Source organism: Canis lupus, chromosome 2 (genome assembly GCF_048164855.1).
Source record: "Canis lupus baileyi chromosome 2, mCanLup2.hap1, whole genome shotgun sequence".
NCBI classification, from domain to species: Eukaryota; Metazoa; Chordata; class Mammalia; order Carnivora; family Canidae; genus Canis; species Canis lupus.
The window spans coordinates 16,941,108-16,968,264 of record NC_132839.1 but is presented as its reverse complement, the minus strand read 5'-3'; the positions used below and the strand labels follow the sequence as shown (position 1 = coordinate 16,968,264).

At 39.0% G+C, this 27,157-nt stretch overlaps 1 long non-coding RNA gene across 6 annotated transcripts in view; it reads right to left on the bottom strand.

Annotated features, from left to right (window-relative positions):
- Positions 1 to 27,157, bottom strand: part of LOC140613070 (uncharacterized) — a 658,442-nt gene that overhangs the window by 508,566 nt on the left and 122,719 nt on the right. For 5 of the 6 annotated variants that reach the window (XR_012014198.1, XR_012014191.1, XR_012014180.1 and 2 more), the window contains 2 exons: positions 16,528 to 16,659; positions 8,011 to 8,586 (listed from right to left, as the gene is read on the bottom strand). The exons of the other annotated variant lie outside the window; for it this stretch is intronic. This is a non-coding gene — a long non-coding RNA (uncharacterized lncRNA). Of the gene's footprint in view, positions 1 to 8,010; positions 8,587 to 16,527; positions 16,660 to 27,157 lie in introns of those variants that run through there. 6 annotated transcript variants of the gene reach the window in all.

Sequence of the window (27,157 nt, the reverse complement as noted above, 5' to 3'; positions counted from 1 at the left end):
GATAGTAGGACTGAAACTGCAGAAATGCATACAGAGGAAAACCCAAAGTTTACATATTATGTATGAGATATACATAATCCATTCCTGTCTGCTTCCTTCACTAGGAGCTAAATCGTGTACAGGAACACTTAGAAAACATTTCCCAGTGTACACTATAAATCCTTCTTTATTTTCTTACTACTGCCAAACAAGGGAGAGAAGAGAATTGTTGAAACATACATTGGGTGGCAACTTCATAACAGCCACACTTCTTCTTTTTCCTTCGTTTTTCCAGAAGACAAAGTGTAAAACCTAAGAAGTTACCTCTACAAGAGCTTTTAAATAATGGCTTTTCCAGGAGCAACTGCACTTCTCTCACTAGACCATTTCCCCAGATGGGATGTGCAATATAAAACCACCATACGCATTGGCTTATTGAGGAAAGGAGATAGACTTGTACAAATCACTGGAAAGATAAATAAGCTATAGAGATCAATAAATAAAAGCCAGGCGGAAAAAAAATCAAACTCCGGCATTCCAGACCAATTAAGATGTTATTTACTGCCCATGTGATTGTAACTTCGATGCTCTCCTTCCTTGTTTTCACACCATAGGCATTTGTTTTGCTGAGAGAAAGATATATAACTGATGTGTAAATAGAAAATGATATAGATAGATTTTATGTCCCATAAAACTGTTAATCTGTGCTCCACATTAAATATAAAGTACATTTTTTATTTAGACACTGCACTGGTATAATTAAAATAAAGTATGCTAGCTTTATTTTTTCAGTAAGTCATTTCCAACCATAGAGATCAAATAACAGTGCAACAGCAGCATGAAATGTGGTTATAATAGCCTGAGACCACATTTCCTGAAACTAAAACATAGGAGATAATAGTGTGAAGGTACAAATTAAATGCAAATAAAACAGATTCCCTATTGTTGCTAATCCCTGTATTGGGTTTCAATGGGGAAATTTCACTGTAATGTTTAACTTCTTTCTACAGTGATCATTGACACGTTATCGGTTACATTTTGAGATCACTGATGGAAACTATCAGTGAAGGATGTAGGAAGACTACCTGCCTTTCAGGTAGAGAATGGAAGTGACCTGGAAAAGGTTAAGTTAAAATATACTGCCCTGACTGCTTCCGGGACACTTATGGCAACTGCCAACCACTCATTGACTTGTTTCCTAATAGATGTACGTTATTGTGGCAATCTACTTTCTTTTGCCAACAGAAGCTCTTTTAGATTTCAGCGGTGTGTCAGCATACCTTAGCAAGATCCCATTTTTTGAGGGTGACTGCTCCAAAAACATCTCACATTTTAACACAAGGGGACTTAACAGAGTCAGCTTGTGTCACAATTTCTGGGTTTCCTACATTGTAACAGGCCTATATGGCATGGAGATCAAGAGTGGCTGGTGGGATGCAGATGTTTTCAAAATCAAAAACTATGATTTAAAATGAACTTAGCAGAATCACCCTTTCTCTCAGCTCAGTTTCACATGGACCTTGCCACGAGTGTTTAAGACGCTCGTTGAACAATTGGCTTCTTGGGATTTTCAACTGTACTGACATGAGTAGCTATTCGATGAGACACCCTCTTATTCTAGAGCTCTTGGTGAAGAGTCTCTTTCTAGTCTTTTATACAATGGCATATGTCTTATAATTCTGTAATTGGCAGGTCTCAACTTTCAGGAAAGTTTTGGGCATGTTACATTCTATACTGTTCTACTCTTAACTCCTAACCCAAAAAGTAGTTCGACACTACCAAAAAGTCTCTGCAGTCCCTTCCTCACTCTGGACTATTTCTATTTCTGAAAGAATAAAGAACCACATTTACATAAGTTAACCCAAACTTCATCCTCTCTCCTTCTCCTCCAAAATTAGGGGCACACAGCCCTGGGGGCATACAAGATGACACACTGAGGTGCAAAGAAACCTTGAGAAGATCGTTTTTTATTTATCTGCCAAAAAGAAATGAAGCTTTACTAACAGTATATATACTATTAATATAGGTAATAGTAGGATGGTTTAGAAGGATACGTACCTATCCTAGGATATGTAATCAAACTTTTTTTTAAAGATTGATTGATTGATTGATTATCTATTTAAGACACACAGAGAGAGAGAGGCAGAGACACAGGAGGAGGGAGAAGCAGGTTGTATGCCGGAAGCCCGACGCGGGACTCGATCGCAGGACTCCAGGATTGCGCCCTGGGCCAAAGGCAGGCGCTAAACCGCTGAGCCACCCAGGGATCCCCTGTAATCAAACTTTTAAAACTATTTCCATGCATGGTTTTAAAAGTTTGGAGATGCCTAGGAACTGCAATTAACTCTCCAAATATTGGTATGAGAAAGAACTCTCAGAGACTCCACGTGGTAGGCAGATCAATGCCATTAACTCCCACCTCCCAACAATGATGTCCAAGTCCCATTCTTCAGGACCTATAAATACTGTATCTTGCATGGGCAAAAGAGATTTTGAAGATGTGTTTTGAGATATGGACCTTGAGATGGAGAGATTATCCTATATTATTTGGGTAGGCCCAATCTAATCACATGAATCCTCAAAGGTACAGAACGTTTTCCAGCTGCAGTCAGTGAAAAAGAAAGGTGACAATGGAGCAGAGTCAGACAGATGCCATATGAGGAGGATTCGACTTACCACTGCTAGTTTGGAAGATGGAGGAAGAGGCCACGAGTCAAGGAAAGCAGGCATTCTCTAGAAGATAGAAAAAGCAAGAGAAAGGCTACTCCCCTAGAGCCTTCAGAAGGGACACAGCTTTGTCAACAAGTGATTTTAATCCAAAAAGACCACTAAACTACAGAACTGTAAGCTAATAAACTTGTGTGATTTCAAGCCACTAAATTTGTGGTAATTTGTTATGCCAGCAACAGGAAACTTTATCCTCCATCTGACCTAACTAATTTGGAATGCTGGAATATCACGACAGATCTAAATACTATATCAAACAGATTCAAGTGCCATCATTTAAACATTTTTGTCAACATCTCCTGACTTTACATCACTAGGTGAACAAATAAGAGCCAAGTATGACATGAGAAGTTGATGAAATCTTACTTGCAAACACAGAAACAGAAGAGGAACAAACTCTTTGGCCAAGAAGAGGTAAGAGTTTTCAGCTATGACCTTTCCCCATTATCTGAACATTATCTGCAGTGCCACCAAATATCAAAAAGAGCAAAAAAAAAACGCTGACCTTGGAATAAGTTGCATTTTTCCCAAATCTAAGGCAGTTAGAGAATTTTAAAACTCATTCTTCAATATCTGAACTTCAAAAGGTAAAATTTCCAGGAATGACAGTATTGTGCTGGAAACATTAATGTACCAGCATGAAATAATATCATTCTGTAGGAGGCAATAAAGGTATGAATTATGTCAAATTGTATTTGGCTCACGGATGCTTCTTATGGGCAGATACAGCTAACAGGCCCAAGAACACCTGCCTGTCTCCCTCTGAAAATCAAAGTCCTGTGCACAAACATCAGTCTACAAAATTAGGGGACCATTTGTTGCAAAATGAAAATGTACCCTGTTACAAATCCACCTCCCAGGGATATGGAGTATCTCTTGTTACAGCAGAATATAATTTTTCTCCTGGCCTTGCTCACTGTAGAAAGAACCATTAAGACATTTACATTACAAGTGGTGGCTTCTACTCCCTTTAGGTAATATAATATGCTAAATGAACTTGCTGCTATGCCATATAGTGCTCTATTACAGACTCTAGTCATTAATTGGTTTGGGGTCATTGGCCATCTCAATTAATGTGAGGAATCTACTGTTCTTTAAGTAAAATGTTCAATAGCATCTCCTATTGAAATGGGCCAGATTCAAATGATATGCATCATTATGCATGTGCCAAAGTACAAGCGTGTGGGTTTTCCTGCATTTATATTTAGGGTAAGAAAACAGAGTCCATTTTTTAAAGTTTAAAGAAACTGTTTACAGGGGCTGTGTTGTACTGAAGTTGTTAAAAAGCTTGAGGAAACGTGGCACTGAGGAAAATACAAAATCTGTAGGCCGCGTAGTGATTTAACCCTTTCAGAGCTAACGTACTAAGGAGAGAAAAGCTGCCTTTCTCTTCTTTGCTCCCGTCTGCAGATGCGTACGGATAACGCTGCAAACAGAACCATCACTTCTGCTACAACCTGGGTAATAATGTGCTCAGTTAATCTACACAACATAGAGTCATCCTCTCAAAAAGTCATTCACTTCTTTAAAAACTGGAAGGAAAATAAATATGGTGCAGTAAAATTGTTGAGTAGAGGAATCTATCTGGACATTTCACAAAACATTTCATTATGCTGACAATTCCCAGAAGTACTCTCAAGAGTGCTTTAAGCTGAGGATTACTGCACTGGAGCTGATGGACTTTTTTTGTAGCCCCTTTAAAAGGCAGTGAACCGTTTTTCTATTTTATTTAAATAATGCCCCTTAAAATGGATTTTTAGAGGTATAATAACTCCTTAAGAGTCAGTTATGCTAAACAGTTTCTCTTGATAGAAATGTTGTAAAACTCGTTAACTGCACAATTTCAGATGCCGGCTTGGTGAACACTAACTGACATGTGAATGACCAGAGTTTGTAAAATAAATTGCAATAGTTGTTGTATCACACAGCTAGCATTGCACAAGCTGGAGGCCACAAGGGGCTCCAACCTGACAGAAAATTACTTCAAGATGAATGAAAAGTGCTTGTTTCTCTTTATTAGTTTTTAGAGAACAATGAAAATGTTGAATTGTTTACAGAGGGCTGATTAAATGTGGTCAGCGGGGCCATGTCCCTACTGCTAACTGTTGGCCTGCTTCTCCCACCGGCCCCCAAACTACACACACACACACACACACACACCACCCACTCCAAGCGCCCAACCCCCACCCTCACCTCCCTGCCACATGCATCTTCTTAGAGGCTATTATGGCTGCACATCTGTGTGTGAAATGTGCTCATTCTGACATTCCACTGCTGCTCAGAGCTGCAGAGGCCTTTGTTAGGTAAAACGCTATTGTCAAGTCTAACAAGCAGGTCATGCAATTTGCTGGACACTGCAGCAGAGAACAGTCCAGGATGAATTGCTTCGGCCTCAAACAATGCTTAGTTCCATAGCAGAATACATATGTATTTCTTTCATTGTGCATACTACAAAAAGTCATGACATTGTTTTTTTAAGGCTTTGATTAAAAAAAAAAGTGTCTGTGTATATATATATTATATATATATATATGTTATATATATATATGCGTGTGTGTGTGAGTGTGTGTGTTGCTAGGGTTAGACTACCACAAAATAGCCTATTTGTTATATTTACTTAGGATAACTATTGTCTTATGGCTATAGGAAAAAGGCATGAAGTGCTTTAATTGGTCATTTGTGGTTTAAATCCCACTTATGTTTTACCAGAAAGCACAGTGAGAGGAAAGGCACAAGCTACCATTTTAGCTGACTGTTTGGTGTACTTAAAGGGGTGGTCAAAACCAGGGCATTTAGGAGGATGTTGTGGAGAATGATTCTCACTTTAGATTTCCACAAAGTAAACAGCCCTTGATGGAAAGAAATATGAGACCTCATTAATAAGCATATGCCAAGCAGGAAGAAAACAATCCTTTTACCAGACCAAGCTAAATGAATCAGATCCAGAAGATGTTTTGGTAAACTAAAAAATTAAGGAAAAGGAAATCATTGTCACTCAGCTCAACAAACAGCCTTCCACGGCCCATCTCTTTCCTCACTCCTAACCTCACCCTTCCATGCACACAGGCACGCACACACACGTTAGGGAAAGAAGCAGTAATAGGGAGTTCACATGCTGTTTGTGGCATTCTGACACAATACATAGCACACACCCCTAATGTGCAAGCAGGATTCTCTTTCCCTCTGTGCAGAATATGCATTCTGAGCCCATTATGTGTATAAACAATGGCATATGTAATTACCTTTCTAGGGTGGCAATTATTTCTCAGAATCAACAACCAGAGTTGAAGCATGTTCCCCCAAAAGACATTTGGGGATCAATTCTGGGTCAATTACGTCAGGCTTTGATTTATCACATGGTGTCAGGCCATGTTAAAAAAAGAAAGTTTAAAAAAAAAGCATTATGAGATAAAGGCTAAAGGTTTGACTCAAATTGGTTTGTCTCCAACTTTGCTTTCTCCCAATTGCTCTGCCCTCCCCCATTCTCAAAACAACTGTGATTTGCTGGGTTTTATCTGTTAGACAGTTTGCTGGTTGGGAATACTAAATGAAATGAATCTGGACTACATCCAGATTTGATCTGCCCCCACACCACCAGGCACTGGGAATTTCTCCTGGGATGCAGCAGAGGGGAGAGGTTAATAGTTCAGGCTTTAGAATCTAAGAGATCTGGATTTAGATCCCCATGACTTAAGCAAGACACATACATATCTCTGCAATAGATAATGCCTACTTCAAATGGTTGCTGTAAGGTTTAAATGAGATAATTAAGCGAGAGGATATGTGTAAAACACTTAGCTCAGCGCCTGGCATGACGTGAATACCCAGTGAATAGAGTGACTGCTCTTCTAGTGGAAGACAACCAGAGGAGAAGCAGAAAAGCCCCTCCAAAGGCCCACCCCTACTGAGCTGGCCAAGGGCCAGGGGAAGCACAGTGGATGCTAGTACAAATCACAGGCTTAAACTGATGAATCCAAGACACCCATTAAGCAGCCCAGTGGACTAGACTGATTATGAAGAACCCAGTTAATTTGGTCATATTCTAACTAGATTGACTATGAGCTACAAATGATGAAGGTGCTACTCTGTTAGCAAGACCCCTCTGTCTTTCATAGAGCCTTAGGAATCACAGAAAAAAGCTATTTCACATGTTTTGACCACCAAATGTTTACTCAACACATACCTACTATGCACCAGGCACTGTGCCAGGTTCCAGGAACATAGAGATGGTCCCTCCAAAAAATTTCCCAGAACATGAAGCACATACCTACAATGTAGTAAAATATAGTTTCATAACTCAGATTAACAAATATCCAGTATCAGGAGTTTGGGGGCAGGGCAATTCATCCTATTAAGGATGAATCATGTAATTAAGTCACTGGTCAAATTAGAACTATTCCTTACTGAGGAGCAAAATAAAAGTTTTGGGAAATTAAGTAAAAAGGGAGAGTATGAGAATTCTCATCAAATTCTTTAGGGAGCAATATAATGTCCCATTCGAAGAACACTTTAAATCCATTTTATATGGAGCAACATTGTTTATTCAATAAGAGGGAAACGGCACTTCACAATTCATTTCTCAAATGCCACACAGTGCTATTGGCAGTATATAGTGGCAGCTTAATTAAGAAGCCTGTTGATGATGTTTAAAAAAAAAAAAAAAAAGCTGGCACATTTTCCATTCAGATGGACACCACTCAAGACAAAGACATGTCTATTGTTGCTTCATACATACAAAAATGTGTTACATACACCACATAAAATGTCTAATGTCTACAGTCATATTAGCATCTTAACACTGGAAGAATCATGACTTATTCCCAGATCAGAAATAAGTCTTCAAAAAAAAAAAAAAAAAAAAAACGTAATTTTGTAGCATAGAGGACAACACATGAATACCAAAATAGCCAAAGTTTCCTACAGAGTCATTGCCCAGGTCTCTTTTGCCCCTATCCCAACCCTATGCTGGGTCCATGAACAACATTCCCAAGTTTGATCCAAATCTCCCCCTTTCCCGAAGCTAATAGCTCACATGATGTCAGGTTCCTAAGGCACAGAAGGTAGAGGCCTACAGAGACAACAGATGTAATTCACCTACCCACTCTGCAAGAAATGTACAAACACAATATATTTTTCAACAGATAATCTATATCTCGGGAGTGGGGGGAGAATTGAATTCAATTAATTCCAAATCTAATGTGTTAATATCTCTAAAGTCTACCAAATATTTACAGAATGAATAAAATAAATCCTACCTATCAAAAGTCCAAACAAATGGAATTAAGATGTCCTGAGTTGCCCACATTAGGCTGTTTTGTTTTGTTTTTTATTAAAGGGATTTAAAATACTTACAGAATACACTTTTCCATTCATTTGTTTTCTATCTTAGAAACACACTTAATTAAGAGCAGCAGGGAAAAAAAAAAAGTGCCCTGAAACTAATTGTAAATCCATTGAAGGCAGGAAACACATCTTACTTGTCTCCCTCATTTTCCCTCCCCTATTTTGTGCAGTGATTCACCCATAGTAAGTACTCAATTAAGTTGAAAAGGCAATGCATGTTTCAATTCACATTAATTTGGAGGGGTTGCACTGATTTGAGGAACAGCTGAGACAAAAAGGATAGGTTCAATCTTCCCTGATTCCTGGCTAGTGAGGCACACTGTCTTGAAAACTTTGCTGAAGCTTGTGTAACACTGGCATCATTAACTGCTGGCCACTGTGGCATTCTTAATGTCTTGATTTGTTTGCATTTTTGCTGATGGTAACAAGATGATTCTCCAACGGTTGTCTTTCCAACAAGAAAATGTGAAAGGTGCTGTGAAGCAGGTATTCAGTGAAGCAGGTATTCAGTCTACCCCTGTCCTACAGACAGTATATCTGTGAACAAAATGGAAACAAATCATTAATTCAAGCCTTTCTAAGAACAACTTTTCAGAAGTACAACAGTTGGTCTTCCACTGATCACTAAAATTATTTAGCTCAACCCTTCAAAAGTGCAACCAGGATCTTTTATGGTAATAAGGCTGGTTCGAGTTTTCTCTCCTTACCTTATATAATGACCTTGAAATCCATGCCACCGCAGTTACAGATCCAAGCCCGATAAAATCAAAAATACTACACACCTGTAGTATTTTTTGAAAATTCATTTTGAAAACAGAATTTTCCCTTTCAGGTAAAGAATCTGTATTTTCTGTCCTCACCTCTAAAAATAGGAATAAAACCTGTCCTGAGGTTCCAAGCCCTATCCATTCACGAAGAAGGAAGTCCATGCCTATGTCCCATTATGGAGCCGCAGAGTGGCTGGCTGAGAACCAACAGCCGCACACAGCCCCCTGCAGTGAAGCCCTGCAGCCAGACAGGAGCGCTCTTCAGTCAGCAAAAGCTCAGAACTAACCAGGTGAGTAAAAGAGGTTAGGGATAAACACTTCAAACATCTCCTCCAGCAACCAAGGCCCCAGGAGAGCCACACACACAGACCCAGGTAGGCCCCACCTAAGGCTTTTCAGTCACGCTCAGGCACACGTACATTATCAACAATATCTTAGAACAGGAAAGAAAAGCATCTTTGCAAGGAATATTTCTATCCATTCACCTGCTCAAGGGCTCTTTTTCTCTGAAATATCCCACTGCAGACCCACCACAGTTGAGATACAAAGCCAACAAACACACAAATAAGCTTAGCCTTAACACACTGATTTAATTTACTTCATTTCTTTGGGTTTTTAAAGAATAGGCCAAAGGGATACGTCAGTTGAAAATACCTATCAGCTCTACTCGACTTCACAGTGGCCTGGCCTATGCTGGGGGAATGGGGATTGGTTATTTAAGGAGAGGGAACTTTGCTCTCTGTGAGTGGGCAAGTTTCCTAGGCTCACTCTTTTGCCACCCCACCCCCTCCTTGCATGTCCCAGGGGATCGGGGATCCTCACCCTCCTGAGGCTCAGCTCTGGAAGAAAGAACACAGAGGCTTCAAGATTAGTTGAAGCTGCTATTTGCCCAGCATCTCCCACCCCACCCCACGTCTGTGAGCCCAGGTCTGGTGTGAGTGTGGGAAGATGATTATAGCAAGTGATCCTGGAAGTGTACTCAACTAGGGTGGGACTTTTCCTTCCGATGGTGCACTGAGCAATAGAGGTGGTGAGGGGTGAAGGGTGAGAGAGCCATGCTGCTGAATTCTGGTTGGCATTCTCCCCTTGTGCAAGATGGGGAGGCTGCGAGTGGGGCAGCCTCTGCATGGTGTGGCTGGGAGATAAACCTAGAGCAGAAGCACAGTTATCCCATTGAATTATTTGAGCAAAACACTACTGTAAATAACTTTTGTTTTTGTCTTCTGTCAAATAAAATTGTTTTGGGTTTAGAAGAAATACAACACCTTTCAGCTCAGGAACAAAAATGTCAAAGTACATGAGCATTTAAAATGGACCTGGAATCATTTTAGGTTCTTCTTTCCCTATCCATTATATCAAACTTGTCACTGAAGCCTCTTCTTAATTTGAAATGTCTTTTGCAGCTCCCTTTGCTTCTGAATTTCTACTAAGTCCTCCCCACCCCTTTGCCAAACCCTGTTCTCCTCAGCCTGGGATATGACAGGCTCCTAGCTATGCCTCCATCTCCTGTGCTGTAGTCAACTCCTTCCAAGTGATGCTACCTCCACCGGGCCTCTGCTTCAGCCATTCATTCCAAGATCTGTCTGAGGTAGGGCCCCTGAAGGATCTACTTAAGAGGCTCAGCACAGCTGTGATCTTCAATGAATCTTCAGCAGGCAGGCAAAAGAGAAGCAACCACACACACACACACACACACACACACACACACACACACACCAGATAGCAGCAATGGTATTCCTTTCTTGGCCACAAATGCTCTGAATTGCCCTGAGCTTACTCCACACAGCTTCATCATCATTCCCCCGTTGCCCTGCTAACTCCACACATATTGGCCCAGTCTCCTGAACTGTTTGCCCTGGCTAGCTTTCCTTTTTCCTTCAAGACCTTGTGCCTTGCCCTGTACTTCAATCTACTTGAGTAGGGCCCTGATATCACCGTCCACCAGTCTATTCCAGAACTCAAGCTGCCGGCTGGAATTTACATTGCCCAAATTCCAAGACAGCACCATTCCTGACTCAGTCTTACCTGCTCTCCACATTCTAGTTAACCAAATCTCCTGCTGAACTGGATCTCCTCAGATCCAACACTTCTTCTTGTTCACTGAGGACTAGACTGCTGGCTAACGTGAGCACAGCCAGGCTCCCAGTCGCTGTGATACCTGGTCTTGACTTCTCTTGTTCCCTGGCAACCTATGTTGCTGAGATCTTGCAGAGGAACCCCAAACTCCCAGCTTAGGCAAATTTCTATGTAAGAGGCCAGTTATAATATCTACAGTGTCTTTACAATACAATTTATTTATTCATTCATTCAATTAGTCAGTAATTTATTAATTTATCCTCCCTTTGTCCCATAAAAACTTAGAGGTTAACACTAAGTTTAAAAGAAAAAAACTCACCTGACTATCTATAGCTTAACATATGCCTGATTTTTGAAGTATCCCACCATCCTATTCCACTTCATTCCCTAGTCTCCAAAATTAAGTCTCTGCCTCAGGTACATAAGTTCACTGACCTCTAAGCTCATTATGAATCTTTGTTCACCCCCTCTTTATTGCCTTCTTAATAAGTTCCTTTAATCCTTTGGCACCTCACTTGTGACATGATCCAGAAAGCCTTCCCCAAGAAACAAATCCACATTGATTTATCCCTTATCTGGATTCTTTCTTGAATAATCAATAACACATAGTTCAAGTGCTTTGGTTTTCACTAAATGTTTCATGTACATTAGCTTCCCAGACAGACTATTAGTTCTTTGAGGACCAGGATAAAGGCCATGTCCTGTATGTGTTACAGTGCCTTCTAAAGCAAAGTTCCACTTCCCTCTCTCCCCACCCTTAATACACTCCCCAAACCCACACCCACGAAGGAAGAGAGGTAAGGAGACTGAATCAAGTTACTGGACTCAACTAAACTTCTTAATAGGTGATAGAGCTTTGGGTATATGGAGAAAAAGGTTAAAGTTTCAATTTCTGTAGGCTGTTCCCTCTTTGCGGGGTTCATCTCTTGGAATCCTCACTCTCTGCAGATTGCTTCTCTCTACTTCCATGTGCCAATGAAGCGAAACAGGTCTAGAATTGCCTCCCACTTAGTAGATGCTCCCCAAGAACTCTTCCCAAGATAAGGCTTAGGACAAACTAATTGGACCAGCTCTAAGATAAACTTTTCTTTTTCTTTTTTCATTTTTCTCCTGCCTCATCTAGTCACTAGTAAAGTAGGACCTAAAGAGTTGGACCCAAGAAAAAGAACCAAAGACATCTATCTGTCTGCAAGACACAATATTTCCAAGCAGCTCCATATGGACAGCTAAGTTCATATGAGACTGCATTAGGCTTGGGTGTTGGGGGATAAGGGGTGGGCAGCACCAAGGTAACAAGAATGTTATGAGGTCTTGAGGTCTACCCTGTGCTTATCTCCTCCTGTGGCCCCAGAAGATACCTAAATAAGGATCTGTGGGTTCATCTCAACATAACTACTAAGTATATTCCTAAGAAATATTCTCAATACTTGTTAATTGATTTTTCTATGGTAAAAGTCGAAATTTTATCAGTATAGATCAAGAAGGGGAACCTGGCTGGCTCAGTCAGTAGAGCATGTGACTCTTGATCTCAGGATCATGAGTTTGAGTCCCACATTGACCTACTTAAAAAGAATATATAAATTAAAAAAAAAAAAAAAAGAATAGACCAAGAATTCTAGGAAACCCTGAAGTTCAGGGTCAGGGTTGTTTATGATTTATGTATTAAATACATGCTTCACTCAAAACCTCAGAGTAATCTCTCTATGAATGCATCTCTTACAACACAGAACTCTGAGTTTGAGATCTTTTTGAGTGAGAATGCAAACAAGATAAATCCCAAGGGTTTTGCAAGGCTTTCTGCCAAAGATTAAAGCCAGTGGGCCTCTTCTATTGTGAAATTTTGAATTAGCATTTATAGATAACCAGAGTCCTCTGAAGAAGCATGTACTATTCATAATATCTCACATATTGTATTTAAATATATCATACACATATCATATGTACAAAACCTTGATATACGACTTGGAAAGAAATGTATAATGGATGAAAGCATATCCCCAAAGTCATGATATCATTTATCACTTGTCTAAGTCTATATCAAAACTCCATTTTGAAACAATGTTCTTAATTATCATTTGATGCAGAGACTGTCAATTGTCCCTTAATACCCTATTCTCTCCTTTTTTCTTTATTAATAGAATTCCTGAATTTTGAGAAGTACATGGCCCAAAGATATACTTTCAGACCTTCCCGGCAGATAGGTATAGCTAATAAGATGCCAGTAGAAGTTAGAAGTGCAACATCTAAGGAAATGCCTTTATTTTTTTCAAATTTAAGCTCAATTAGTCAACCTATAGTACATCATTAGTTTCAGATGTAGTGTTCAGTAATTCATCAGAGTTGTATATAAAACCCAGTGCTAAAAAGAATGATTATGAGAGTATATGGGTGCTTCAGTTAGTTAAGCATCTGCCTTTGGCTCAGGTCATGATCTCAGCATCCTGGAATCTAGCACTGTGTCCTTGTTGGGCTCCCTGCTCAGTGGAGAGTCTGCTTCTCCCTCTGCCTCTCCCCACTCTGCTTGTGCGCACTCTCTCTCTCTCTAATAAATAAATAAAATCTTTAAAAAAAAAAAAAAGAATGATTATGTATCTTTGGACATGTGAATGAAGCCAACAGCCAGGGATGGCTGAGTAGTAAAATAGAAGTTTATTTTTCCTTTACCCGATTGTATAAATTTAAGCAGTCCAGGGCTGATATGGCATCTCTACAATGTCAGGAGGGAGCTCCTTCTAGTTTGTTTAAGCCACTATTTTTCAAAGTTTCTTAACCGAAACATAAGCTAGGCTGCTGTAGCAAATACAGCACTGTAATTCTAGCTCTGCCACGTACTACCTATCAAAACTTGGACAAATTATTTACACTCTATGAAGTTGTTTTTGTCTATACCTACTTCATAGATTGTTAACAACGTGAGACTCTCTTTTTATGTTTGTTTCCCATTATATCCCCATCTTCTAGCACAGTGTCTGCACCTAGTAAGAATTCAATAAAAAATTATTATTGCTATTCCTGTTGATACTCCAAATCTAGACACATAATGCCATACCTTAACAACTAACCATTAAGCAGTTCCAGTAAAGATCTGAATAATGCAACTAACCAACACTGTGTGCATTAGAGTGATCACATTTTCTGACCCAAATCTTGGAAAACATGGTCTGACAAAGGGTTTTTTCTGACTTGTGAATTTATTTATATGAAAACTCTTATTCGTTAAACCATTGGTTGTCAACCTAATGAACTGACTTTACTTTTTAAAAAAATTATCTGCTTAAATCAGGCATCCCTGGAAAGTCAAAGGCACATAGCCCCAACATTAATGTTTCTGGCCCCTCTAGTTCTTATTACAAGGCTCTACTGTACATGCATATGATAGGGGGAAAAAAACAAAACCTGATTTTTATAACATGTTTATGGTTGTGAATTTGTATTGCAGTATTTCAGAATCTTGAGAAAAATCATTCTTATGTTTTCCCAAAGGAAGATGGGCACTTCTTGCTTCTGCAAAAATAGCATGGATGAGAGTTTTCAGTAAAACACATTTATTTCTATTGAAGAGCACTTAATAAACACACACACCTGGCTGCTTTCACTTCACCATGAGTACCACCCATTTGCCAGTCATCGAAGTAATTCAGTCTGATCTGTTAAGGTGATGGATTCTGACAAACTGTGTAAGCCTGTCATTAGGGGAGGATAGATTACAGTCTCTATGCAGGACATTATAGTGCTTACATTTCTCATCTATACAGCCTATGAAACACACAGGGAAGGCAAGATGAAAATAAAACTGAACATGGACTTAACTGCTACTCTCTCTCCAATGAATGATATGAGCTGGTGACCAGTCTACCACATTCTCTCTGTATATATATACACACAGAGAGAGAGAGAGAAGACAGTTCTATTCTGACTGATATAAAGACCTCTCAAAAAGGACACAAAGATTATGCACAAATTGATTATTCAGTAATTTAAGCCTAATTTAAAGCCTTGTGCTTCCACTTTTAAAATATTATTCTTTCCTCTTTCACTCTACCTATATATAGCCATTTTGCTTCTCTATAATTTTTTACTTATGTATTTAAAAATCCTCATCTAGAATGGAGATTATATCAAGAGTGAAATTTGTTAGGTGAATTGAAGACGAGTCTAAATTAACAAAAAGTGTAAAGTACGGACTGTTGTCCAAAAGATCATGATAATAGCAACAGCTGATGTTTTGAGAGTTTACTACGTAAAAATCAGTAGGCTGAACACTTTACATGCATTATCTCATTGAGTCCTCATAAAAGTCCTGGAGCAGGTATTATCATCCCATTTTTACAAATTAGAAAATAAAACCTGAGAGATATTAAGTAATTTGTCTAAGGACATGTAGCTAATGAATTTCAGAAATACTTTCAAACCTTAGTGTGTTGGACTCCAAAGCTCTTTATCACCACATCAAATTGCTGGGTGTTTCCTTCAATCAATAATAATAATAATAAAGCAATACTTCACATTAGGTTAACAAAACTCTAAAGTGTGGAAGACTGTTGCTTTAGTGAAAAAATGGTGTTCGAAATTAGCTCACCAATTATTTTAGGTAGGTAGTTATTACTTGACATTTATGAAGTATATACTTCACATCAGACTCTTTCTAAACATTAAATCTAATCTTCACAGCAGCCCCATAAATTAGGTAAACTATCTCCATTTTATAGGTGAGGGAAAAGAAACTCAGAAAAGCCAAGTAATTTGCCCAAGGTCACGTAGACAGAAAGTGGCACTGTCCTTGGACTATGCCTTTTGCCACACTGCCTCATTACCTCTCTTCAAGGCCTTTCTCTAGAGTGCTTGAAAAGTCTGCTTTATAAAACAATAGTGCCATCCCCCTTTAACTGTATTTAATGTTATTTATTAGCTCAGCAAAGCTTTGATTCAGAGACAATGCAAAAGTAAACTTTAACCCAGCCCTGCTCTCATTATCATAAATTCCAAATTTAGTGAGGTCCATGTTAATGGGTTTTACTGTATATAGAAAAGAGTTTAATAGTCACTTAGTTCTCCTCTATCTCCATTAACCAATGTAAAAAGTCACACAAAGGTGAAGGAAGGAAGAATAGTGACCTCAAAACTAAAACAGGTAAGTGTCTATAATTTGTACTTCAGCAAAAAGTCTTAATACATGTTGCACAAAAAGTGCAATACAGTACATACATATGCCAATATGTTACAACAAGTTCAACTCTATAATTTTAAGCGCTCTATTCATCAATTAAAGAAAATTAATCCTAATCAGATGTTCATATTAAGGAATACAGCCATAGCAAATCGGCAATAATAATTAAAAGTCCATTTCAAATCTCTTTGGTGAACAGTGAAATGATCTAATATAGCCAGGCAGCCCTAGTCTTTTCTGCAGTGTTATATAAATATGCACATTAAGTGAAAATTCCTGGATGTTTAATATGGTCATCTTTGCTACTCACACTGCACTTGTTTCTAATGAAGACATGCTTCCATGTGCACCATGAATGGGAAAAATGGACAAGTTGTGACAGTCAAGCACATGTCTGCTCTGAGAGTCAAGTCAGAATTTTCCCACCTAGGTCATCACAGTGTTGTAAAGATTCCAAACAAATCCTACCTGCTTTGGACAGGGCTACCGAAGCAGGCAGGATCCTTCTCTCTGGTTGCATCATGCTTTGTTTTTTTTCTCTTCTTTAGCTCGGCTTGTAAATGAGTTGTTGTATGCCTCTCTTACAGCAAAAGAAATAGCCTTGGGATAGAAGTAAAACAATCCAGGTTAAAGACAGCCCAACTCTTTTAGGTCCCATGCTCTGTGAGGTACATGGTAGAACCAGATTTAAGATCATTTGTAGTTTGGTTAGACTCAACAAGGCATGTGCTTCCTAGTGATAGTCAAAGCTAAAGGTGGCCAGTGTGCTGAGCCATCTGAAAGGATGGGTCTGTAGCCTTGGACACTCAGAGTGAACTAATTTCCCAATGTTACACTACATGAAGTATAAAAGTATAAAATTCCTACCATATGAATGGAAATTAATCCAAATATCTGCGACTGCCATAACCCTGATAATCCTCTATCTTGTACTGGTTGGTTGGTGAGCAAAACAAGCTCACCAAAGTGTTATGTTAAGATTCAGTCTTTCACTTTCACTTTCAACTCTCTTGGCCAGAGCATTAAAATTATCACTATTTCTTTAACAATTTATTTCAATTTCAAGTCACTGGAAGGCATTACTGGGGAGAATATAGAGTCTCATTCTCTGAACTTTTCAAAGTCAGAGTGAGTGTGGGGTAAAGTCTGAGCTCTCTCAGAATCCTTCCCATCGTGAGTCTCTGATCACTACCAGCCAATTAAATCTTCTGAGATATCTAGCAATTCCAATTCTAGGACTCTGTCCTACAGAAATACTAGCACAAATTCACAAAAATAAAAACAGTATCATGTTCACTGCAACAATGTTTGTAATCTCAAAAGTGTGAAAGGATCTAAACCACCAGCAGTTGAGGAATGGTTTATTAAAGACCATTTAAACCACAGAATACAGTGCAGCCATTAAAAATAATAATACAGGCGCACCTGTGTGGCTCATTCAGTTAAGCTCCTGCCTTTGGCTCAGGTCATGATCCCAAGGTCCTGGAATCAAGTCCTGAATTGGGCTCAGCAGAGAGCCTGCTTCTTCTCCCTCTGCCTGCCACTCTGCCTACTTGTGCTCTCTCTCAGTTACATAAATAAAATGTTTATAAAATCATTAATAATAATAATACATGTCTCCATTTACTAATATAAAAATGTGTTTGTGAAAAAGGGAAGATGCAGAACAAAACACAGAGTCTGTTACTATTTTTGGAAAAATACAACTGTGTATGTCTACAAATAAATGTATATAGAGAAAGAGTATATGAAACAAAACACCTGTTTCAGAGATATATAAGTGTAAGTATAGAGCTATGCATATTTCTGTTACGTGATACTCAGGTAAAAATATTTCTATTATATACTTATACATACATTTGCATATGCATAGAAAAATCAGGAAGAATTAGTCAGCTTGGGTTGCTATAACAAAATACCATAGACTGGGTGACTGAAACAACAGACATATATTCCTCACAGTTATGGAAGCTGGGAAGTCCAAGATCAAGGTGTCAACAGATTTAGTTCTTAGTAAGGGCTGCTTCCTGGCTTCTATACAGCAACTTTTTTTCTGGTCCTCAAAGGTACAGAAACAGAGATAGAGGCCATGCCTCTGGAAAATGAGATTGAGAAGGAAGACTAACTTTCTACTTGTACACACTATTTTATTTAGGTTTCTAAGCAATCCCCCCAAGTTGAGACTCTCTTCTTCTCCTGGATTGCAAACAAATTAAGAAATATTATAAAAATAAAACAGATGAGAGGCTAGAATACATCTGTTATTACTGATTGAGACTAGGGTAGAGGGGGTAATAGCCAAACAAGCCTAACTGTCTTCACTACAGAATTAACCCATTTCCACAGTGCTGGGCTGGGGTGGGCTCCCAGTCTCAGAAAAAAAAAATGTAGGGTCCTGGTAGGCAGGCCCTTCTCCAAGGAGGAAGGGGACAGTAGGCTACGCTGGACCACTTATTCACCCCAAATTTACCAGTTAGGTAAGTTGCTCTCTCTCTCTAGGGCAGAGTGATGAGCAGTCTTTGAGAAAGTTGGACCTGTAGTGGCTAAATCTAGACTACGACAGGTTAAAGAGTGAATGCTGAGAAAGCAAAGGCAAAAAAGAAATCAAGAAGAAAAAGAGAAAATAGAGTTAGGGAATACAGGGAAGGAATTCTCTCTCTCTCTCTCTCTCTCTCTCTCTCTCTCTCTCTCTCAAGGAAGAGGCCAACAAAATGTCAAATGTGGAAAAGGGAGAAGCAAAATAATTTACAGCAAGAGTCTAAGCACAGTGACAGAATCATGGACACAAGTGTAGTGAATGCTTCTTATGGAGGCATGAATAAAAGGGAAGGAACAGAAAAAGCCTCAGTGATTTGAGGCAGAGATGAAGGAAGGGAAGTTGAGTTCACAGCACGGTACCAGTTTTATAAAAGGGTAGAAAGAATCTAGGGCTAATGCCAGGCAACAAAAATTAAAATTGCAAGGTGCCACAGGGCTGTTGTGCTAAAGTTACAACAAAACTTAGCAGAGCCAAGACCCATTTATAAATGTTTAATCATACTGTGAAACTTTTGAGAAATTGTGATTTATTATTTATAAGACATGCTATCTAAGCAATATAGATAGATATACTCGCTATATCATTCAACATCGTGCATCATAATATTAGTTGATTCACATGCTCCTTTGTCCCTGGGAACCCTAAGAAATAAAGTTTTTCATAAATAACAGTGGTTTTAAGCTTGACGGGCCCTGTGCAATTTTTCATCGCAATTCTGGCTACCATTACAACCGTATTTCCCAAGTCACAATGCAGTATAAAGTAAAATCAAACAGAAAGAAGAAATCGGTGGAAAGATGCATAGTCTAAAATCTGGCTCCATACTTTTGACTGAAAGAAACTAAAATCTCTGAACAAGAAATGTTTTCATTCTCACTGATCTATTTCCAAGCCCTGGTGGTCAATGGCCATAGAAGTTCTGGCAAAACAATTTTTCTGGTAAACTGATTGCTGTGAGCTAACAGAAGTGGGGAAAGCTGCGTTTCTTTCAATAGGCCCCGAAGTTTTGTTTTGTTTCATCAGGTTTTAGAGTTATGTTCCAAGTCCCCATTCCTCTGTGTGATTCAGCTTTACAACCAGCTGCCCCCTCTTAACAGCTTTTGACGTCATTCAGGTTTTGCCAAATGTGTGCTACGGCCTCCTACTTTGCTTCTCCAATGCTATTAAAGTCCCACTGCACTGGGTTACATGTGGAAGCTGTCACCAGAAAGGATCCACAATGGGGACTGTCAAGCAAATCAGCCTCCTCAGGTCCGGCTCCTCCGCAGAGGGCTTCCAGTTCTGCTTCTGCATCATCGCTTCACTGTCCCCCAGATACTCTGAACCATCATCGCTGCTGACACAAGATGCAACTGAGATTGGTTGTCCTGACAGAGATTAGTGGGCAGCGATGAATCTTTCACTTGGGGTAGAAATATGATTTTATTTAAGAAAATAACCATACATAATTGGGCCTCTGTCACTTTAAATTTTAATGGTGAAAGTAATGTGGAGGCTTCTGGGACTTTAAATTATGGCTTTCAGAAGCTTCACACTGAATCTTTCAATTATTCTCTATAAGTACTTTCTCAAAGCATGTGCCACCATGACATTGCTATCACAATTCAAATCTAAATTCAAAACTGACTGCAAGGCTATGAGCTATGTGCTGGCGTGCCGGCTGCCTCATTTTATCTTGGAACATCTGACAAGGCGAATCAAGAGGCGCTCCCCCAGAGCCCAGCCAGCTGTTTGCCAAATATTCAAATACCCTGGCATGCAAGAGATGTCCCCACATCAAAATTAGCGAAGGCCCCTCTTATCCCATTAGTTTCTGGCTCACCTACATCCTTCCACACAGGCCCACCTGACCCACTCAGCAACGTGTTCCCTCTTGCTCGCTCGCTCACCTCTCGGGTTCCACCCCTCCAGCAACTGGACCCAGTGTGTGCTGCAGAGTGGCAGCCAGTTCAGACAAAACCATGGGGCAGAGTTTTCAAGTCTGTGCTTCCTTGAAGTGGATCTGAAAGAGGGGCTGAGCTGCTGTTTGTGGTGGGAGGCAGACAGAAAGCAAAGTGGTGCATGTATTTTTACTTAAAATGTGTTCCATTAGGCTGGAGAAAAAGGGGACTGGGAAGACAATAAGAGGGAGGTGAAAAGGCTTGCCTCGTTTATACTGATGTCTTCATTTCCTTGTTACATACCTAGTTTGATCATTTTAGTATTTTTATCTTCGTATGAAAAGAAGGGGAAATGCATATTCAATTATTTGTCCGTTTAGCTTTAGACAGCCTCGATTACTGTTAAATGAGTCCCCTCTCTCAGCAAATGCAATGCCAAATTTACAACTGTAAATAACTAAACCCAGCTGCACTAATGGATCTACAGTGAAAGTCAACCCTCATTTTAGATTTTAAAGGTCCTGAAGCTATCTTCCTCAGCGGGATGACTTAGAACAGACGCAATGGACAGCACATGGGAGTTTAGAAGCAGAAAGTGACAAAGGTGCCACGAGACAACAGCCTCTACCCAAATGGTTAGTCAAATTTCCTGAAGCTGGACACCAAACCCCAGGGTTCCAGCTGAGTAAGGGGATCCTGATTCCTTCCAGAAAAGTTGGGTCTTTATTTGTTCATTTCCTGTGATGTGTTTACACTTGGACAGAAGGGGCACAGCAGGGATGCTTTCAGGGCACATTTGCAGGGAAGCCAATCTCACAGGAATCGTGACTGCCAGATGTCAAACCAGTGTGTGCTGCTGAGCATGCTCTAAGCAGGATGCACCAGCACCAAATCATGGTCTGAGGAAACTGCTGCCCTGATCTACAGGCTCTCCTGAGATGTAGGGAAAGCCTGGTAGAAATTTATGTCACTTAAAAAATAATCATCATTTTAAAAGCTGATATGACTATAAAAATTACCTGAGAACCAGATAGGCTGATTACATTCCAGTTCTGCGAATTACAGATATTCATTCCATCAACCCACATCATCCTAAGGCAAATAACTTACTTCTGGGAACCATGGGTGGCAAAAGACAAGGAGGCCCGCGTGTGAAGTGGCCACAACAAAGATGTTAACTCTCATCTCTTGAAAACAGGCTCAAAGATTGTTTTGCACTACAATCAGGACAATGGAGCCCAAGCGAGAACCCTTCTCAATGACCATAGACAGAGAAACAAAGTATTTTCAAATCCATTGATTTTAAAGTCCAAAACAGGGGCACCTGGGTGGCTCAGTGGTTGAGCATCTGCCTTCAGCTCAGGTCATGACCTGGGAGTTCTGGGATCAAGTCCCACATCAGGCTCCTCGCAGGAAGCCTCCTTTTCTGTTTGCCTGTCTCTGCCTCTCTCTGTGGGTCTCTCATGACTAAATAAAAATTTTTTAAAATAAAAATGAAGTCCAAAATAGTGCAATTACAAATCCTGTCTGATTTCAATATTTTAAGGCTCATGGAATGTTTCAAACATAAAACAGTTCTACAAAGATCACTCACCCAAACATTTACAGTGCTTCTATAATATGCCAATACTACATTTTGATGAGCCACTTTTGATTAAAGATTCATCCTCATACTACTGGATTTCTCCAAAGAATTTAGTATCATGGCTCACCCCTTCATCTTAAAGTTCCTTCACTTCTGTAAAAGTTCCCTCCCTCTTAAAAAGATAGATCGCTCAGGCTGTTGAGACCTTTTTATTAATTCCTCTCCCTCAGCACTGTCCTCATTTCACTCTAAATCAACAAGGGGTGAAGAATAGTCTATCAAAATCACCTAAGGGACATTTTTCCTTTTTTCAAGTTATATGACACTTTCTACCTCCCTCCACTTGAGAATCTTTACCAAATGAACTACTATTTCTAGCTGGGATAAATCATATGCCATAAGAGTTTGAGAATGAAAAAAAAAAAAAAAAGCTAAAGACCTCTGTACTAAATAAACACTTCCTCTTGATCTTACCCACTTCTGTGACTTCAACTACCTATCACCTATGTGCTGATGATTTCAAAAAAGAACATTTTAAGTTCGGACCCACATATAGTTTAAAGTTTGTTTAGTAGACTTCTGTTTTCAAATGATCTGCGTTAACAAACTCAGTGCAACATCACATCTATTATCTTTTTTTTCTATTTCTTAATAGAATCCATTCAGTGGGTACTACACACTTCCCATTCCCACCCCTACATACATCAAATCTGTCACCAGGTCCTTTCTCTTCCAGAACACATCTGAACTCTGTTTACCATGTGCCATATCCTACCTGGACCTCTGCAGTAGCCTCTCCATACCTCCCAACGGCAGCCTCTCTACTTCAAATTATTCTCCACATGCTCCTGATTCATACTTATTAAAGCAGGAAATCCTAGAATGCAGCGCTCACAATATAAAGATGAGTTTTCCTAACACAATGTTTTAAGTATTTATAAATTTTAAGTTTTAGAAAAATGGAAGTAACACATCAAACTGTGGTTTTAATATTAAGTTAGCTTTTAAAATAATTTTGGCATAAAACTCAGACAATTTAAATAAAAATCTAATTCAGGGAGCATACAGATATTTTTAAAGAAACTGGTACTTTAATCAGTGAAATTTGGGAAGTATGGTCCTACAAAATAGATCTAAACTTCTCAACATGATGTTGTAAATGCTATATGTTCCTTCACCTTCAGCCACTGCCTCTATCCACGTTCCCTGCACCATTCAGACCCTCTGTATATGAGCTTTGCTGCATAGCAAAAGTAGCAACCTGGTGGCTAAAATGACATTTTATTTAGTTCATAATTATGCAAATAAACTGGGTCATTCTGGATTTCCCGTGGATTCTCTCACGTGTCTATGGTCAAATGGTGGATCAGCTGGATGGTCCAAGATGATCTCACTCACATCTCTAGTGGTCAGCAGACTGCCAGCCAGAGCCTCCATTTCCTACACGTGGCCACTTTATCCTCCAGCAAGATATCTTGGGCTCGATCACAATATGGTCTCAGGCTTCCAAGCACAGAATCCCTAGTGTGTGTAAGTACTTTTCAAGTCTCTACTGGTTTTACATTTACTAATGTCCATCAGCCAAACTAAGTTACATGGTCAACCAAAAGCAACGATGGAGAAACAGACTTCACTTCTTAATGGAAGAACCCTCAATATCACATTGCCAGGAGTTGGACATAGAAGAGGGAAAAATTCATGACCATTGATACAATCCACCATTCTTGTCATATCCCAAACATACCAGGTATATTCACATATGTGCTCATGCTGTTCCCATCACCTGAAATAAATTATCAATCTCCTTCTATTTTCTGGCAAGTTTTTATTTCTTGTCCTTTGAGGTTCTGCCCAAACACAGCATTTACTGACATCCTTCCTCAAATTAATTATTCCCTCCTATGCTCCCATGATTCCTTGCTTATGCCTCTATTATAGCATTCAGGGAATAGTATTATAATGTGATAATGTCTACCTAAATAGACGGTCTTTGTACCACTAGCACAGTGACTGGCAAAGACCAGGCATTCAATAAGTGTTCACTAAATTGAATTTAATTGAATAAATTCAAAACAAAGATTAAAATCTCCTTCAAATAAGCCTACATTTAAACAACTTAAGGTGCAACTATACAAAACTGGCCTTATGAGTTAGTAGAACTAATTAGATCCACCTCATCTAATTTGAAGGGCACCAGGGCAATGCTCCCAGCCAGAAGCATTTTTCTTGTGCAACTGGCACAAAGCCTGAACTTTCAGCATAGATTATTCTAGGTCTTAAAATGTTTTGCTGTAGTGCAAACAACATAGGCTTTGGAGTCTGAAACACTAGGACTCAAAACCTAGCTACTTGTGTGATCCTGACAATTTTTTACATTTCTCTACACCACTCTTTTACATCCAGTTATCTGTGTTGTAATATATAAATAATGTAAAGCACCTAGCACAGTGCCTTCCATACACCTAATACTCATCAAACCCCACGGTCTCCTATAAGACAAGCAAATCACCTCAGGGGGGGTAACCTCAAGCCTCCTTCATTAACATCTGAGGAAAAGGGGAGAGAGGTAAGAAGAGTGTGAAAGCAAGCAAGGGCTAGTAAATAATTTCACAATGTTACTGAGAACCAGAACTGTGGTTAGTATTAGTTACATCACTTTTCAAGGACCCAGTCAAGGACTAACAGTTGCTCACTCCCCAAGGTATATAATGACTATCTCAGGTGATACAGGACAGGAATCTCTATTTTGCTGGGCATCAATATGGAATCAACATGTATACATATACTTAGGTAAGATTACTGGGGAAGAAGCTAGGGAAGAAAAGAGGTTGTTCAAAATGATGTTACCCTGATCCTTTAATGTATTTCTCTCCCTCTTTTAGTTATTACATTTAAAAGGAGTAGCTATAGTAAAGAAGGTTTTTTCTCCCCATCTAAGGATATGATTTTTTAAGTGAGAAAAATGAAAAGCATATTATAAACACGCAATTCTAAACTTCAAATTGTATCACTTCTGAAGGAAATGTTGCCACTGAAACCAATATAAAGTGAGTTTCAGACACTCTGAAGTTGTTTCAAAGTGAAGCCAAATTTAATACATTTTAATAAAATCTTTAAACTTCCAAAATCCAAGTAGGAACTTGACTCCTATAAGATGTCTCTACAGTTACCCCTCCTAAGGATGTTCTCATATCTCAATGGCAGCTCTGAAACACTTACATACTTCCTGTTCATAAATCAATCTACATTTCTTGATACCTAAGCCCTGTAAATGAATCTCCATCATTTCCCCTGCAATCTTTCATACCAGCTACGCTGTAAATTTCCTGATACCCAGGATTCTGCTTTGTGTATTTTCCTAATCCGCTTCTCCCCACTCCCAGCACCCTGATTATACTCAACAAATGTTAATTTATGACTGACAAGAAAATTTATAAGCATTTTCTGAGGGTAAATTCATTGGTCCATCCAAGTTCAGATCAAGATCTCTAGAGACTTTAAAGATTGAAAAATTATGGTGCCCTCCCCACCATCCGCCTGTAAATCAAAATGAAAATGATAAACCATAAAGCACAAAACTTACATATAATGTTCAAAATTACATAAGTGTTCAAATTAAAATAGCTTCTGCTGGCAAAATTTTGAGTAAGCTCATCAAAGATTGAACACTTCTCTCATTCTCCCCACCCTGCCGCCAGCATTGTGAGGTGTGTCTGTGTTGGGGAGGAAGGAAGATATGGGGTGGAGGGACACACTGGAGCAAGTATATGTCTCTAATTTCCTGGTGCTTGGTCTGCTATAGAATACTCCAATTCTTGGTCCAATTCATAAAACTGTATCAGAATGTTAATTATGGTAAGGATGCTACAGAATGCAGAAAGAGGAATCAAATGATAGCCTAAATTCATACATACTTTTGCTGTTCTCTTATAAGTACCCAAATTCTATTGCAGGTATGTAGCAGGGCAACTTAACATAATATGAATAGAAACCACCTAACATACTGCCTTGCCTGCTGTTACAACTGTACTGTGGTTATGTATAGAAAAGAAGGTACAATAAATGATTGTCAGCACAGTTCTCAGAAGCAAAAGTTTTTGCATTTTATTTCATTAGACTTCAACATTTGATAAAAGTAATAAGCACCAAATTATATTTGGATAAACCTTCCATAAATAATGTTTTCACAGCAGTCACAAAGTCTAGAATGCAGATGCTAATTACAGCGCCAAATCAAAACTACCACAGTTGCAATTAAAACTAAAATATTTTCACTTTATGATTGTCATATTCATAGTAACAAATATTGGTTAATATTTCCATTATTTTTGAATACTCTATGCTTAGATATAATTATTTCAGCTGATTTGTTTCCACTTTTATATAATAAAACCTTAGTGTGTTCCATATGAGCTGAATGTGGAATTTGATTATTTTAATGCACCCAGGTAGACCTTTTGCCTTTTAATGAAAAATGTTTGGATACCTAAGAAAACAGCATAGAGAAATAAGAAAGTTCTTGTCATTATAAAGGTCCTTTACATACAGGTACTTTAAAACACTAAATTTTTCAAGACCTGTGCTGATAGTGAAGTATTAGAACCCACATTTAGGAATGCAACTGAATAATCTAGTTAATCGTTATGTGATCAGATCTCATTGGTTCTGAGATGTGTCCAATTAAAAAAAAAAAGTCTCTTGGTGACTTCGTTCTAGAAATAGAGGGTGTATTACGTCCATTAATAGCAAGCCAAGGACTACTTGAATAAATAATATTACAGGTCTGTAGAATGACTGATGGTCTTTGCAAAGGTCCAGACCGGTTTCATCTTTCTTGAGATTTTATCACTGATTTGTTCTTAGTCATGTGCAGTTACTAAGGGCAGCAGTGGTAACAAGTGTTTGACACATGATAGTTGGGCCACTTTTGTCAGACTGCATTTATTTTAAGCTATACTCATACTTGGTACTCTTACATGTGTATGTTCTTGGGCTTTAGTTTTTTCTTATTTCCAGCAATGGGTCAAACAAATATTATAATAACACTACTCTCTAAAGCTCTACAAAAATAATGTATCTGCTTCCTTGCAAAGG